This window comes from Tiliqua scincoides, chromosome 2 (assembly GCF_035046505.1).
Source record: "Tiliqua scincoides isolate rTilSci1 chromosome 2, rTilSci1.hap2, whole genome shotgun sequence".
Lineage (NCBI taxonomy): Eukaryota > Metazoa > Chordata > Lepidosauria > Squamata > Scincidae > Tiliqua > Tiliqua scincoides.
The window spans coordinates 2,524,334-2,541,746 of record NC_089822.1 but is presented as its reverse complement, the minus strand read 5'-3'; the positions used below and the strand labels follow the sequence as shown (position 1 = coordinate 2,541,746).

General features: G+C 44.8%; 1 protein-coding gene across 1 annotated transcript in view; it reads right to left on the bottom strand.

Annotated features, from left to right (window-relative positions):
- The window catches only part of UBAP2 (ubiquitin associated protein 2), a 75,842-nt gene extending 64,604 nt beyond the window's left edge, over window positions 1-11,238 (bottom strand). Inside the window, exon 1 of the mRNA XM_066613443.1 lies at window positions 11,153-11,238. The gene's annotated coding sequence lies outside the window, so the exon portion shown is untranslated. The remainder of the gene's footprint in view (window positions 1-11,152) is intronic.
- Between the last annotated feature and the right edge of the window lie 6,175 nt (window positions 11,239-17,413).

Genomic DNA, 17,413 nt, shown 5'->3' with positions numbered 1-17,413 from the left:
GGGAAGTGTCTGTGTCTCTCTATTTGCAGCATAATTTTGTATGTCTCAATCATATCCCCCCTCAGGCACCTATTTTCTAGACTGGAGAGCCTCAAACGCTGTAGCCTTTCCTCAGCCCAGCCTCATTACTAGGCTGGGGCACCCCCTCATAAGGGAGCTGCCCCAGCCCAGTAATCATTTTGGTTACTCGCTTCTGCACCTTTTCCTTTTCCACTATATCTTTTTTGAGATGTGGTGACCAGAACTGGAACAGAACTGAGTTTAAACAAAACTCAGGTTTGGCCTTACCATCAATTTGTACAACAGCATTATAATATTACCCATCTTATTCTCAATGCCTTTCCTAATGATCCCAAACATGGAATTAGCCCTCTTTACCGCCACTGCACATTGGGACAACACTTTCATCAAGCTGTCCACAGGCACTCCAAGATCCCTCTCCTGATACGTTTCAGACATCTTAGAACCCATTAGCCTATATGTAAGTTTTGATTTTTTTGCCCCAATGTGCATTATTTTACACTTACTTACATTGAAACACATCTGCCATTTTGCTGCCCAGTCTCCCAGTTTGGAGAGATCCTTCTGGAGCTTCTCACAATTGCTTCTGGTCTTCACCACACAGAAAAGTTTGATGTCGTTTGCAAACTTGGCCTCCTCGCTGCTCAATCCTGTCTCCAGGTTATGAACACCTTGAAAAGCACAGGTCCCAGGACAGATCCTTGGGGCACACTGCTTTTCACCTCTCTCCATTGTGAAAATTGCCCATTGACACCCACTCTCTGTTTCCTGGTCCTCAACCAGTTTAGGACCCACTTTCTAATTCCCTGTCTATAGAGCTTCCTTAGCAGCCTTTGGTGAGGGACCATAACAAATGCCTTCTGAAAAATCCAGACATATAATATCCACAGGTTCTCCCACATCCACATGCCTGTTGACCTTTTCAAAGATTTCTAAAAGGTTTGTGAGGCAAGACTTACCCTTAAAGAAGCCGTGCTCATTCTCCCTCACCAAAGATTGTTAGTCTATGTGTTTTAAGAGCCTATCTTTGATGAGGCATTTCACCATCTTACCTGGAACAGATGTTAGGTTGACCTAGTTTCCCAAGTCACCTCTCCTTCCCTTTTTAAAGATAGGTGTGACATTTGCTATCCTCCAATCCTCTGGCACCAAGGCCATTATAAGGGACAAGTTGCATGCTTTAGTCAAGGGATCGACTACTTTGTTCTTCAGTTCCTTAATAACTCTTGGCTGGATGCCATCTGGGTCTGGGGACTTATTGATCTTTAATTTGTCACTTAGGTCTGAAACATCTTCTCTTTTACCTCTATCTGACAATTCCTTGGTCAAGAGGGGCCATTTGGGAGCATCTGCCCGAGGTCTTCTGCCATGAAGACAGATGCAAAAAACTCATTTAATTTCTCTGCCATCTCCAAATCTCCTTTTATCTCCCCTTTCCCTCCCTCATCATCTAGCGGGCCCACCGCTTCTCAGGCAGGTTTCTAACATACTTGAAGAAGCTATTATTATTCCCCTTAATATTTCTGGCCATGCATTCCTCAAAGGATTTCTTGGCCTCCTGTATCTCCTTCTTACATTTCTTTTGCCACCGTTTATGTTCCTTTTTATTCTCCTTATTCGGACAAGACTTCCATTTATGGAAGGAAGCTTCCTTGCCCCGAACAGCCTCTCTAACTTGGCTCATTAACTTGGCTCCACAGGGCCTCTATTACTGTTGTCTTAAACAGCTTCCATGCACTCTGGAGAGACTGGACCTTCTTTACCTTCCCTTTCAACTTCTTCCTAACTAGTCTCCTCATTTGAGGGAAGTTCGCTTGTCAGAAGTCAAGGGCTTTTGTGTCAGATTTGTTTGGCACTCTTCTCCCCACATGCATGGTGAAACTAATTGCAGCATGATCACTGTTCCCCAATGGCTCAGTAACAATGACATCTCTAACCAATTCCTGAGTATCACACAATATTAAATCTCACAGTGACTGGGACCAGTGACTCTCCCTCAGCCTAACCCACCTCATAAAGGCTGACAAAGATAAACTGAAGGTGCGGGACAATCTTGTGTGCCATCCTAAACTCAAGAGAGGAAAAGTGAAAACCAAAACTTTCCAGAGGGCATTCCGAGGACCTCAGAAGGTCTCTCAGACATAACCAGAATGAGGTTCCAGTCATTAGTGGATCCAGCTGCGGGTTTGCAACCCATGGTTAGTCAAAACCGTGAGTTCTGAATCCACAGTTACAGATTGGATCTGTATAAATATTCTTAACAGCAGCAACTAAACAAAGATGAACATTATCTTCGTCAGTCTGCTGATGACCCAAGACTACCAATGGCTGGGCATAACCTAACAAGCTTATCTCAAGCAGTGCATTCTTATGTATTTAAATATATTTATACCCTACCTCATTAAAACTTGTTCTGAATTTACACATCATGCTAACTTTAGATTGAGTTTATCCATATTTTTAAAAAGGTATGGAAAAGTCACAACAGAAATTGCCAGATGGCTTAAAGTTTTACAATGCACTGCATAAAAGAACCAGAATTAATTGTGATCCAGAGTCTAAGCAAGCAACATATCTCACCCTACCCCCAAAATCAAACACAAATGTGGCTCAGAATGTGAAGCCAATTTAGAAATGGTACTGCAAAAATACATTAAGTGCAAACTGTGAACTACAGATGGACCCATAACTAAATCTTTGAGGGCGGTAAAGCTCTGCCTGGAGCCCTTTTCAAATGACCACCTTGGTATGATTAAGAACATTTCTGGCCATAAGATTTTAAGACAATAGAATAAGTGCATTCCCAGTTGATGTGCCAAGTTAAGCCTGTGTAGAGGGAAATTTTGACAGCTGCCCCTGTACCTTGCAATTCTTTTCCCTGAAGAATTGCCAAAACTCAGCCAATTCCAGAAGTGGAATACACTTTTATTCAAACTGGCCCATGGTAGCTAAGAATAAGGTAGAATAATAAACATATAGGCCCAGTTCAGATGCCACACAGAACCATGACTTAGCACAAAAAAGGAGTCTCTGAGAGCTGTAGGTTCATACGCTGTCTGTCCATCTGTGTGTGTCCCCCACCACAGAGAAAAAGAGAAGAACTTCCTCTTTAAAATAAACTGAGTTCTGCCATATACAAACTTGGGAAACTTGTTCTAACTAAAGGCAATTGTTAAACCAGCATATCAAAGCATGGTTTGATCCCAGTTTGTTTTATCTATAGTTGGAAGAAACCTCAGTTCTAAATTCACATTCTACCTGGCTGACCAATTGACCAATTGTATATAGTTGAAGATTTGTTTGTGTGTTTTATATGCCAATAAAGGATTCTATTCATTCATTCTAAATTCACATTTAACACGGAATTGTGGGTCATGAAAAGTGAAAGTGAAAGTCAAAGCTTTAAAACCTCCTCTACTTGTCCAAGAGAACAAGTGCAAGCCTGCAGCTCTCACAAGCATGGCCTTGTTGAACTAAGCCATGGTACACTGCTATACCTGAACAAAGCCACATTTATTCGTCTTGGGATCTTAAGATGTGACTGGCTGCATGACAAGAGTCAATCCATAAAATAGATCCCAAAAAACAACTCTTAACTACACTTCACTCCTTCAGAAACAGCATACCTATTTCTATTTGGCTCATTTATTAATGAATGTACTGTAGTTTCTCCTTTCCGCCCAATACTTAATAGAACCCTCTACCCCCCTTCCCCCCCTTCCATTAGACTGCCATTTCACGTTAATAGAGTCACCACCAAAATAATCACTCAGTCACTCGCACATTCACAAACCCACCCACCCTCTGGTGATGACTGACACAAAGCAAAAACTGAACAATGAGCTTTGGAAACAGGTGTCCACAAAGGTGATCAAATTTTCGTCTACAAGAATATGAAACAGATCTAGCAGTACTGATTAGACAACCTTATGCAGGTTACTGACAAACTGGCAATGAGTTTTAATTTTTGGCACTTGCTGCAAATCAAGGTGTCATAATGGAATTCATACAGCAACTTCATGGTAGCTGTAAAATGAATCTTGATCCATATGACACTTCTAAGATGCACAAAACCTGGGTTCAACAAATTTACTTTGGATCTAGGAACCTGCTTAAAAATGTAGATGTTAAGCTGAAAAATTAGTCTTTTTATGTTTGAACGCAACTCCCCCCAAAATGTAGGTGCCTCCAGTGAAATGCACAAATTCAATTTTACACACAGGCAAGCCTCGATTTAAGTCATTTTGAGTTTACATGAAGTCTGAGCTGTGCAAAAGGAGCCACACATTTTACCACTGCTTGCTGCTTTTTAAGCTAGGTCATTCCCATGCCACCCTGCGATCACGAAACAACTGCACGTTCATATGGTCTATCTATGCCTCCTGGGAAAGCCAAGGCTGAAGCTGAAAGCATGCAAGGCTGCAGGATGAGCAATACCATTCTGGTCCTAGCTCAGAAAAGTAGGTAGGATGGACTTCTCAAATACAACACACTCCTCCTAATTTTAAGAGAATAGCAGCCACCCTAACTTGGAACATGACACCAGGGGAGGCAAAGACTTGTTTGGTCTCAGTTATTCAGTAAAACACAGATAAGAAATTGAGTTCACTTTCAGCAAACAGGTTTACTAAGAGAACTATATGACCCAGAGGCAGAGGCAGGAAGAAGCTGAAATAGAACCCATTTGCCACAGAAGAGCATCACTGTAGCTATCGTTTGGGACAAGATCAAACCTCTTTGCACCACTGGGCCTGGTAGAAGCATCAAGCTCATGTTTACCTTCTTCTGCATAAGCTATTTTTGTACAGGAAATCAAACTTCCCAAATCACAAGGCATACCTAAATTACTTCTTAACACTTCTGCTTTGTGTCCCGTCCTGTCCCCCAAAAAACTCCTGCCTTCCACTATAGCTTAGGTCTATTGCCTTACTGATGTGATCTAATTTGCAGCCCAATCTAAGGTACAGGAAACTCCCAACCTTCAGATAGGAGGTCAGACTAGAAACCCAATTGGTCTCTTCAAATTCTACAACAACTACAAAAATGACAGCAAAGTCAAATCAGAAATTGTGGGCCAAGGGGAGACTAGAGCTGCCTCCTGGATCCCTACAGTTGAAGCACATTATTTTTCTGAACCAAAGATGTGTGCTTAACTTTTACACTAAATCATGAAGAGACAGAGGATGTATCTCCTCTGAAGGAGGGCAGTACTGGTGTTATTCTGCTCCAGTGCAATGAGATCATTCACATCATTCATTCACTCCTGATAACACAGATAATACAATTACCCACTCTCACAGGAGAACTATCGGAAGAGAACCTACCCCAACTCCCACAGGATCCATTTCTTTATCTCAATATGTTAACGGTTCTTTTAAGAAATACTAGCATGCTCAGGGACACTTTCAGAATTACCATACTCAGTCAAACAGACTAGTTTTGAATGCAAAGGGAATGCAAGGTCACAAGAACGGTCCCAATCTGATGAATGTGAAGTACAACAAATGCTCCAGAAAGCAACCCCCCATCATAGTAAAAAGGACATAGAGGCTTGAGCAGCTGGTAAGGTGAAAGTTAGGTGGACTGAATGACTGTTTTCCCCCCTAAAACAGCAGTTTTCAAACTCTCCTGGAGAGTTTGAGCCTCTCTAAGTTCTTGTGGGGGTGGGGGGGAGGCAGCGGGAAGGCAGTGGCACAATCCCCAGGATCATGCTGCTCAGGGGGCTGCAGGGGCTTGGTTGCATGTATCTGAGCCTCCTGCAGACTCCCTGGGGTGCGGAGAGCCCTGCACAACCTTCTGCAGGGCTCCCTGCAGCTTCAAAAGTGAAAGTGGAACAATTGCGCTCCACTTCCGCTTTAGCAGAGGCGGGGCGCGATCACTCCACTTTCTCTTTCAAAGTTGTGGGAAGCCCTACAGAAGGTCGCACAGGGCTCTTCATACCCCCCCCCCCCGGAAGCTGCAGGAGGCTCAGGTAGTGTGGCCAAGCCCCTGCAGCCCCCTGAGTAGCGCAATCCTGGGGATTGCGCCACTGCCTCCTCCCTGCCTCCAGGCTGCCCCGCCCCTTAAGGTGAAAGTGGCCAGGGCCCCAAAAGCTCTGCCCTAAACCATATAAGTCTGGAACTATAGGTCTATTAGAATACAAACAGCAGGTGTGGTCTGGCAATTGAGCAGAAAGCTGTCTAAAGAATGCTAAACAGGAGTGGCCCTGGTTGAATTTTGGATGGGAGACTGATAAAGCTGCCATGAGACAACAAAGCCAGGAGTAGTCGCTGTTTACTGCTTGGCCAACCTGAAACTGCTCCTGCTGGAAGCTCAGAAGGCAGACCCAGACACCAGATGTGATGACTATGCCATGAAGGATTCTACCCCTAGAACAGTACAACAACTCATTTGTACTCTGGAGTTGTACTATGTAGCTTTGTAAGCTGCCTTGGAATCTACTTCCGCATAGGAAAGGTAGGATAGAAATTTCGCAAACAAATAAACCCACTTATAGGCTCCCTGAGGAAAAGAGGTGGTTTCTCCCAGATGTGCAATATTCCAAGAACAGCTGCTCGCTTCCCAAGAAATCCAACAGTTAAGTTGTTCCAAGACACCAGAGAAAAAGAATCCAGTAGCCAAAGGGGAGGGTGCAGAGGAGCAGGAGAGATGCCTTTCTCTTTCAACTTCACCTATTGTTTCATCTTGTTACATCTTTCAGCATCACGTAATAATCAAGGATCAGTGTATTATTTCTCCTGCCCTCCTTTTCTATTATCTTTCCCATCCCTTTATATCTACTTCCTGAGACACTTAGAATATCCATTACATCTGAGCACAACAAGGGGATCAATATTTACATTTTCCCACTTAAACAGGAACTAAATCCATTTAGGTGTGCAAAGTTAGTAGCTCAAAGCTTATAGCTCACTGAACCTTTGTTCACCTTAACCCAAACCAAGCATACAGCCACAGGTGGACCTGAACCAGAACTAAACCAGAAAGTGGCCTAAAAAGCACTAAGAAACAAAAAAAATATAGCTTCATACATTTATGTCAAGTCACCACAAGAGGGTCCTACATTGGTTTAAATACTACTGAAATGTAGTTGAAGGCTGAAATGTAGCTTAGCCAGCATAAGCAAGCAGTGGCTGCACAGCAAGTTTGTGCTAGAATCAAAATAAAGCCTCATTACAGCAGACTTCAATGTAAAAAGCCCACCTATAAGTAGCAGTGGGGGGGGGGGAGAAGAATGCTACAATACAGGTTGAGTCTCATTCAGATTCCATTCCCAGAACTCATGTGGATGGCAAAAATCACATTAAAGCAAATCCATTTAAAAAACAAAGGTCCCTTTGCTAGGCAATTTAAAAACAGCCTTGCTGACCTTTGTGATGTAAGACAGAGTCATTAGGCAAACAATCCAATCAGTCTCTAGCCAGGTGCTTAGAAAGACTTCACTCCATGCCAAGGACCCCTCCCTTCACCCAGAGTACAGCCCCCTCCCTTCACCCAGAGGACAGCCCCGGTAAAGAATGCAAAGTGATTATCTTTCTTTCACATGTTCAGGGGAAAGGGAGGGGTCACTTGCCTTGAAGTGAAGCTGTTCTAAGCGGCCAGAGAGAGAATGATCTATGAGTTGTCCGCCAGCTGTCCTTTCTCCCATTAAGGAGGCTAGTATTAAATGACTTTTTCCTTTAATTTCAAGGGCCCTTCTCATTACATTGAGATAAAACCTCTGGTGAGAAATCTGTGGATTTCCTGTATATTGGGGTTATACAGGATATTAGTTATACCTGTGGTAATACCTGTATATTGATTCTGGGACACTCAAATTTCAAATAAGTGTTGAATTCCAGCCTGTGTCCAAAAAAATAAACTTACAATTTCTCTTTTTTCCTTTCTTAACAGGTAACATTCTGGGGCAGGAGGTGCAGTTTGGGGTTTGAGCTGCTGCACTGCCTGAAAAGCGAAGCAGGATCAGCTTGGGTCTTGCCTTAGATCAGTGACCAGAAGCTGCTGGCTAGAGACAAAGGAAGTGGAAGACTCAACTGGTAAGAAATGGATGACATCCTGAGAACCAGCAGGGGCAAGTTTTGCAGCTGCCCATGGAAGCTTGGAAAGCTCAAGAGCTGTGCAACCAGGTCAACAACCATACTATGAAACATCTGGCAAAATGGAGGGTTTTATGAGTTATTCTATGAGACACTCTATATATGAGACATTCTATAACACTTGTAAAAACTTCATTTGAAAAAAGGGCAGGGTTTATGATCAGCCTGCCTATGTAAACCACCCTGAGTCCATGAGACTCAAGTGTACAAGAAAGGAGGTATATAAATACAGTAATAAATAAATGAATATTTACAGTCCCTCCCTATATTTGCAAAGTTAGACAGTGACATTTTTATAGCTCAGGGGCCTAAAAAGCAAGAGAAGGCAGAGCAGGGAGTGTTTCTACCTGTTGAGACTCCTTAATCAAGGGCACTGTAATCAGGACCACTTTTCTCCCTCTCCTCAAAAACTCCCAGAAGCAGCAGATGCATAGGACAGTGAAGGTATGACATTCGCTTCCCTCTATATTGGAGAAAGAAAACTGGGCCAAATCTAAATAATCTCTTTCAAACAATCCTTCCAGGAGTAGAGGTAGTCCTTTTGACATTTAATGGAGAATGACTTTGGAAGATGTACATTGTCTGAACAGTTCCTTCTCTTCAGAAGTTCTTCACATGTTCCTGATATTCAAGTGAAAATGCCTGAAAGACTCCATATCCATCACCATGCACCAAAGCCTCATTTAAATCAAAGTTTTACATCTGTTTTGATATGACAACGCACAGGTGACAGGCCTCCCAAAAGAAGCATTTCTCATTCAGAGATAAAGCTACAGAGAGCAATTGTATAATTACAGATTTTAGCATTCCAACATTTGGCAAAGATATGCAACATTCACACGAGGTATGATATACAACTTTGTAACATTCACACATCATCTCTGGAAAACCAATTCTAAGGAAGCCACCTGACAATGCAGCTAAACCTATGTGGATGAAGTGTCAGCAACAGCTCTACAAAAAAAACCTTTAAGCAGCCACTGGACAAGTTTGCTGCAGAAGCTCTTTGAAACCCAGCGTTACCGTTTCCAAAATATCCTGCTTTTACATTTAAAAGATGATAATTCAGTGAAGACAAGGCAGAAAACTTCTGATAGCTTTTTTGTACTTGAACAATAAACATTAATACTCTGAACATACCTACTTAGCACTAGCGGTACCTAGGGAATTTGACACCCAGGACAGGCCACTCAAAGCCAAGAGTAGACCCGGCCTCTGCCTAGAGGTTCTCACAATGATGGCCAGGACTACCAGCCACTCAAAAGCATAGGGTAGAACTGGCCTCCACCTTGAGATCCCCCAGGGCAGGCCTACCAGTTTCCAAGTCAGTGATTTTCAACCTTTTTTTGTCTCAGGGCACACTGACAAGATACTAAAATTGTCAAGGCACATCATCAGTTTTTTGACAATTGACAAGGCACACCATGCTGTTGGTGGGGAGCTCACATCTCCATTAGCCCTATTAACAAATGATCCTCTCCCAAACTCTCACAGCACACCTGCAGATCATTCGCGGCACACCAGTGTGCCGCGGCACAGTGGTTGGAAATGGCTGCTCTAAGTAGTACATTTGAGGTGTACACTACTACTACTCAAATCAGAAAAGAGCTGAAGTTAGGTAAAAGCCAGGAATTCAGGTTAACAGCAAGAGCAAATATATCATCATGAGTGATAGGCTAGTTCACAGCTTAACTAAAAATGAGACTATGTGAGGGATGCAGCAGAAGACACTGACTTTCCCCAGACATCAACATGCGCATACAACAATTAACATACCTCCATGTAACAGGTTCAGAAAAGAAAAAGCCAGCTCCAGCACTGCAGGAGAGCTGACTTAGCAACTGGTGATGTATGTACTTCACACAAACTTAGATGCATCCGAAAGCTATATACTCCATCAGATACCTCTAAGCAGAGAATTCAAAGAAACGTAGAACTACTCTCAGCGCAATTGGTATATGCACAAGATTCATCAGATGTAAACCTACGAGCTGAACGGCTCTTTCTCTCATAAATAACTGCGTAGAATTGCAGCCTTAAGGAACTGCAAATCGAAAGAGTTGCATTTCACGGAAAAGTTATTCCAGTCAACCGGTTACATCCTCCTAACAGTCAAAACCAGTTTTCACTTCAGTTCCTGTAGGGAAAACAAGCGCGCAGGGCAGATTCCTCCCTTTTGCAGGCAAGAAGCATGTGAAAAAGTTTTGGGCTTGGCTTTTTGCAATGGGTCCCTGCTGGCAAAGAAAACTGCTGCAACACAGAGCCACCTTTGCTCGAGCCGGTTCCTGCCTGGTCCCTGCTGCCCATGCACAGCCCTGGGCACAAGCGGTTCAAGGGGTGACGCCAAGAAGGCAGCCCTCCTGCTCTGCCCTCCTCGCGCCTGGCCACAGATGGGCGACTCCGTTCAGGGGGCGGCTCAGTCCGAAGGCAGCTGCAGTGCAGCAGGCCCCGCTCCGCCCGTGGAAGCGGCAGGGCCAGGCAGGGCTCCTGGGAAAGCCCCGGACCCTCTCGCCGGTCCGTCACACCACCGAGTCCAGGCACTTCCTCTCGCCGGGGAGGGGAAGGGGCGCAAGGGGGCGGCGCGGGCCTCCAGGGGTCCCGGTCCCAGGAACACCTGTGCCGCGGGGGGGGGCGGCACAGGGAGGGGCTCCGCGCAGTGGCGCGGGGGCGAAGCGCTCGGTGTGCAGCGGCGCCTCCCCCTCAGCCGCGCCAGGCGGGCGCGGCGTGGAAGGGAACGCGGTGCGGCTCCCTGCGAGACTTCGCGCTCCCCCCGCAGCTGCGCCACTGCCCGCCCCCAGCCGGCCCGGGGAGGCCTCGGCGGCGCAGAACTTCTGGGTCTGGCCGCCCCCCTGACGGGCCGGGCGCTGAGGCGAAGCGCAGGCTCCCCGCCCCCCGGGACCCCCAGGCCGCCCCCAAGTGACCCAAGCGGGGCACGGACAGCGCCCCCCGAGGGCCATCGCGGGGCACCCCTCCCTCAGCCTCTGAGGGGGGCGCGCGGGGGAGGGGAACGTACCGACCCGCGGCCGCGCGCTCGTTACCTGCCCAATGTGCTCACAAAGCGGCAACGGCGACAGTCACGTGACTCTCCCTCTCCGCCTCCCTCCTCACGGGCGGCCGCGCAGCCCGCCCCCCTTTCCGCGCATGCGCGGAACAGGCCCCGCCCCTTCCCTTCCGCACGCCTCTCCGAGGGCCACGTGAGCCTGGCACGGGGGTAGGGAAAGAGGGCGTTCCCCACTCCACGTGGCCCGCCCGGGGCAGCACGCGACGATGACGTCTGCTGACGTCACAGCGCCCAGAGAGAAGTTGGTTGTGACGACAGCGGAACTCAGAAAGAAGCCTTTGAGTCGCCTCAAGCAGCACCTGCAGATCAGGAGCCGGAGCCGCAAAATGATCCGTTTCCTCTCCACGAGCTGCAGTTAGTTAGTTAATTAATATTAATTAGTTAATCAATAAATTAGTAAATAAATTAAATTAATAAATTTATATTTTATAAATTTATATTTATGTTTATATAAATTATTTATTATAATAATTGATGCTCCTGCCAGAAAAATTAAAAGCAAAACCTTAATTCCCTCCTCCCTTTCTACTCAGCCTTGCAGACTGCAGGAGCTGAGCTCTTTGCTTTGCAAACTGCAAGGGCCTGAGGGCTGCAGGGCAATCAGCAGCCAGCTGGCCAACAGCCCTGAGCGCAGCTCCTGCAGTCAGCAAGGCAGCTGCTCCTCCCTGCCAAGACCCAGCGCTTGGAGCTTGCAAGGCAGCTACTCCTGACTCTGCCAGGACCTCAGGCTCTTGCAGTTTGCAAAACAGCTGCTCAGCTCTTTTGCAGGGCAACTAACATAAGAGCCCCGCTGGATCAGGCCCAAGGCCCATCTAGCCCAGCTTCCTGTATCTAACAGTGGCCCACCAAAAGCCCCAGGGGCACACAAGACAACAGGCATGACCTGCGTCCAGGTGCCCTCCACTGCATCCGGCATTCTATTTATGCTCTCACACCCCCAGCAATTGGGTTTGCTACTTTATTAAACACAGTGACCAATTTTTAATGCATATAATTATTAACCTACGGAATTATTAACCTACGGAATATACCTAGCTGCTACCTTGCCAACTGCAGGAGCTGAGCTCTTTGCAGGGCAGTTGGTAAGATGGCTTCTAATTGCTCTGCAGTTGGCACAATAGCTACTAATTGCTCTGCAAAGATCTCAAGCTCTTGCAGTTTGCAAAACAGCTGCTCTGCTTTTTCAGGGCAACAAGCAGCTACTTGCAAACTGCAGAAGCTGAGCTCCTTTTCAGGTCAATGAGCAGCTCTCTGATTTTTGAATAGCCTTAGGGTGTGAGGCAGTTAGTTATCTGATCTTGCCATCAGCTGTGTTTAGGTTCTGTTCCACCAACTCAGACCACAACCCAGTTTGAGAAACACTGAGAAAATCAGTAACATATTTTATGATGTGTTTGATACTGTTATTTATATTTCCATGCTAGTGCACTGCTACCTACAGCCCAATCCTATCCAACTTTGCCCACAAATACAGTACAGCATGTGCTTGGGGCGTGGGGGGGGGGGGTACAGGAATGCTTTTTCCTTCACCTCCAGGTTGCCCTAGCACTGGAAAGCTGGATAGGATTTGTGCTCTCTAGACAAGAAGTTGGCTGGGGGGGAAGGAGAGGTATAAACAAGGGTACCTGAACACCCACATTCTACATAATTATTCCCCTTTAAGCAGCGATGGGCACTAGACTCAGGCTGACTCAACTCAAGTCACACTTCAGCAGATGTTTTTGACAACTCAGAAGAAGAAGAAGAAGGACATCACTAACCTCAGCTCGACATGGGGCCAGTGACTTGGAAAGACTCTTGACTCCAGCACTGGCATAGATAGCTGTGCCAGCAGGGCATGTGCTGTACCCTGCAGTTGGGGGGCAGTCATGGAGGCATCCTGAAGGTAAGGCAATGTTTGTTCCCTTATCTCGAAGTTGCAATACTCTTACCTCAGTGCTGGAAAATTGGTTAGGATTGTGCCTAAAATGACTCAAGTCCCTATTTCTTTTAAGAGAGAATGTTCTGTACATTTTTCTCCTTTGTCATTCCACCCAGGCCTGCAAAATTGAGGGTCAGAAAAACAGTTTTCTAAATTTTTGGTGGTTTTATTTGAATTTGGGGGGCTGATTTCAATAATGGCATCAGTTTTGCCCCATCGCATCATACCATAGCTTCGTGAGAAAGCTTTTTGAATCATTCACTAAGGCTATGTTGTGGTGCGGTGGGGCAAAACTGACGCCATTTTTAAAATAAGCACCCCAAATATACTTGGGAATAGGTCTAACTTTTAAGACAGCAAAATGTGTGTTGACCTGTGTAATTGTTTTGCTTCTACCAGTCCCAAGGAAAGAAAAATGTGCAGTGCTGTGCTGTACAGGGTGAGGTGCACATCCATCTCCAATCAAGGATGGACTGCTACTTCAGTGTATTTTACTGCATAGAAACAGGCTGCTGGAAACAGAAGGGATGCAGCCTCTGCCATAGGTCCAGGGGCCACGTGAAATGTGAAGATGATTCAGTCTTAAAACCCAGACTTCCAGTATGAGACAGTACAATAATCAAGATGCCTACTTTCTCTCTTCCCAGTTATTAATTTACACTCCCCCAATCATTTCATGGTATTAATTTAATCCATTCACCCTCTCTGCCCTCTTGTACACCAAATGCCATCACATGCTCCTCTCCACAATAGATGCTTTGGGGAATGAAGTTTCTGCAGAAGCTAGGACCAAGCATTGGAAGATAAGCATGCAGGGTGTGAAACACAGAATACTAAGGTTCTAGGTGTATCACCTAGGCTGTTTTAAGTGTTAACACTTTGCAGCTTGATTCTCTGCATGTTTAAAGTCTACTAAACAGATTAATTAAATTGATTACTCTTGGGTAAGTGTACATAGAAATAGAGACACATAAACACTGAATATGTCAGATACAAGGTCCTCCTATCCAGGATGTACTTAAGGTGCATCTCATACAGGTGTGCATGTCATAAAGCCCTGATCAGCTGCTGTTCACCCTTGCATGTACCCACAGTGGAAAACCCAGTTTTGCTGCTGAGTAATGTGTGAAACAGCCCCAAGTTGAGGAAGAGGCAGGAAAACATGGCCTTGAGCCAGACTCTGAGAATTTGCTTTGCTTCTTACACTAGGGAGATAATAATTGCAGGTTTCAGAGCAGTTTTGCCAAGCTTTGCAACAACCATGTGCATGTACTTCCCTAATCAGTGCAGTGTTAATAAGTATTATTAGCATCTTTTCACTGTGACTAGGTATCTCCTTGCTAATGAAGATGGGTAGTTGGCAGCCAGCACCAGCAACAAAGAATGAAGCCTCAAAGGAGGGTGTTTTATTCTGCTGGTAGCTTAGTGTCATAGTATAGCATACTATGACTATTATTTATACCTCATTATCAATGTACAAGGTGTTTTATACAGAGTAAAAATGACAGGTCTCCGCCACCAGTTGTTTACCATCTAAAAACTGACACAAGGAAGACACAGGGAAGAGAACAGAGGAAAGGTTAGACTGAGGAACCAAACATGATTCGTTCAGTTTCACATACTTCAGCTTAGCTACAGTAAGGAATGGGAACCACAGTGTGGTACCAAAGGCTTCTGGGAAACGGTGGGCTGCCACTGCCTCCTGGAATATAATGGCAAGGGAGACTTGGCGTTTTCCAACCAAGAGATAGTAGCTCTCTTTCCTAAAAACTGCCAAAGAAGAAATCTGCACAGGCCAGAGGTAGTACTGCATGAGACATCAGGTGGCCATCAGAGGTAGAAAAATTTGAGTACATCAGTGTCAAAAACTCATATTTTTTTACACCCATTTAACAACTTTGTGGGTCTTTATTGGCTCTTCTGTGCTTTAAAATAATGTTAGGATTAGAAAATTATCTTAAGCCATCCTGAGGTTTCAACCTGAAGGGTAGGATATAAATCTCATGAAAAAATTAGCCAGTGTACCGAGGGGGCTGATCAGTGGGAAGCTACTACTATTTTCACACCCATCTCTATAGCCACAAGTCTCAGAAATGAGAGTCAGAGTTTAGACAGGTAGTCCAAAGCACTTCCAACTGCATATCCCTGCAATTGTTCAGTTACTTGGTACCCATGTCTGAAAATCCTATTTTCCATTCTTATTTAGCTTGCCACAAATCAGGATTTTTTTTTACTTTCTTCTTTAGTTCTCACCTACTGGATTTTATTCTCAAGTGTTGCTCAGCTGGTTTGTACATTGCTCAATCCACTGGTTTCTCAGTTCATGTCACACACAACAGGAAGCAAGTTCTTGCCAATATCAGCTCATGTCACCAGCAACCAATTCTTCTCTAAAAGGTCACAATAAATTTTAGGTCAAGAGAACTTTGGACTATCATGACAGCAACAAATTACCAAAGTGAACCAGTGCAAACACATCTCTCCAAATCTGACCACATTTTCCTTTACTTGCCCTCTTTTAAAATGATTGTGTTCTTGCACAAGGGCAGTGCCATCAACTGTCCAGACACCCAACAGCAGTCAGCAGAAGTAGCCTGGCACTGAATGCACTCTAGCCCTAGAAGGAACGGAAGGTCAAGCTAGACATGACAGGGCAGCCATGTTTGTGTCTGCACAATTCGTATCTCAAGTTTCAGTCTGGTCCCACCATCAGAAGGCCAAGCGAAGGAAGCAGAACCCTCCCTACTCTAACCCTCCACACCTCTCATAGTAGGCTCTCTCCTTTGACACACATGGAGAAGGCTAAGCTAGGTTCCTCTCCCAGACATTTGCCTTCCAGGTATTTCTGAGCTACTACAGGCTTTCAAAGCAACACCATGCTGGTGCAGATTTTGAAGCCTTTCAATGGAAGCAAGTCATAATGGCTTTTGTTACATAATACAATGCTCCCTTCTGTCTCTGAGTGCTGTAAGGCCAGCCTGTCACTTGCGAAGCTGGCAGAAGGAAACTTCATTGCACACCATTTGTGCAGCAACACAGGAGTGAAAAAAGCACCTGGAATCACTATACAAATGCTTTATTGAGATACCCATATTACCGATGCACAAATACTTCGTTCAGTAGTTTTCAGTTCACACAACTTCCAAGTAGTGCAAGGAGGAGGAGAGGAAAAAATTAACCTCAAGCTCCACCTTGAACAATGACTCGATAGAACAAGGCCATAGCAAAAAAAAAAATTGTTTGTAGGCTGCAGAAGAGATAGTGATACTCATGATAAGAACAACATTTGCTGCAGCTGGTGGGGCACACAACCTTCCAGCTACAGTGCCAATTATTTTCCATCTAGAGAGAGAGATCCAGTGCTTAACAATTCCATCTACAGAACCAACAGAGCAAAGGAGCCATCTTGCAGCCTACTTGTACTTCTGTATACACTGGAAATACAGCTCAGACCTCTCCCTCCTCCCCAAATCCATGCTCCATTTTGCAACATTTGGAAGTGGAATCAGTTAAGGTACTGGAATCTCAACGATCAAGCTTTATGGGCTCAGGCAGATTCCACTTCCAAGCTCTTCCCCATGAAAAAAGATAGAATCATCTTCTGTGTCCTTTTTATTTCTTGTGACATCAAGAAATAGCACAACCAAGTAGACAAGACAAGTGGAAAAAGTTTTATGAGCATTAACGTTTAATACCAAGAAATGAAGAATTAAACTGGAATCTTTCACTTAACACCCTGCATTCTAATACACTTTTAAAAAACCCAGACATTGGAATTATTTTCAGTGAAATCCAAGGCAGTGTGCTTTGTTGATGAACAATCGTCTTGGTACGTATTGCAACATTCAATGGATTTGTACACACAAAACCGAAGAGAAGTGGATTTGAACAGAAGAAACACACACCAGGGATTAACATTCTTACATTAAAGATTCTGAACTCCTCCATCCAGTTGTAAGTCGTGGCCTATAGTCATTTTTGCAATGGCTTATTTTCTCTGCTTTGAACTTGGACAAATGATGAACATCATTAGCTTGTAGGGAAAGCCAGCAGCTTTGAATAAATTACAACAGTGGCTAGACCAGGTGGGGAGCCTAGAGTGCAGAATCAAACAGGATTAGGCTGCAATCTTATGCACACTTACCTGGGAGTAAGTCCCATTGAACTCAATGGGGCTCACTTCTGAATAGACACACATATGGAAGAATCCTTAAATTTAAAACAATTCTCCATTAAGAGTAAGGAGCCACTTCGGCTCATAAAAAGAAAAACAAGCTTTCCAATGTCAGGGTCTGCAGAAATTCTCACCATTTAAGT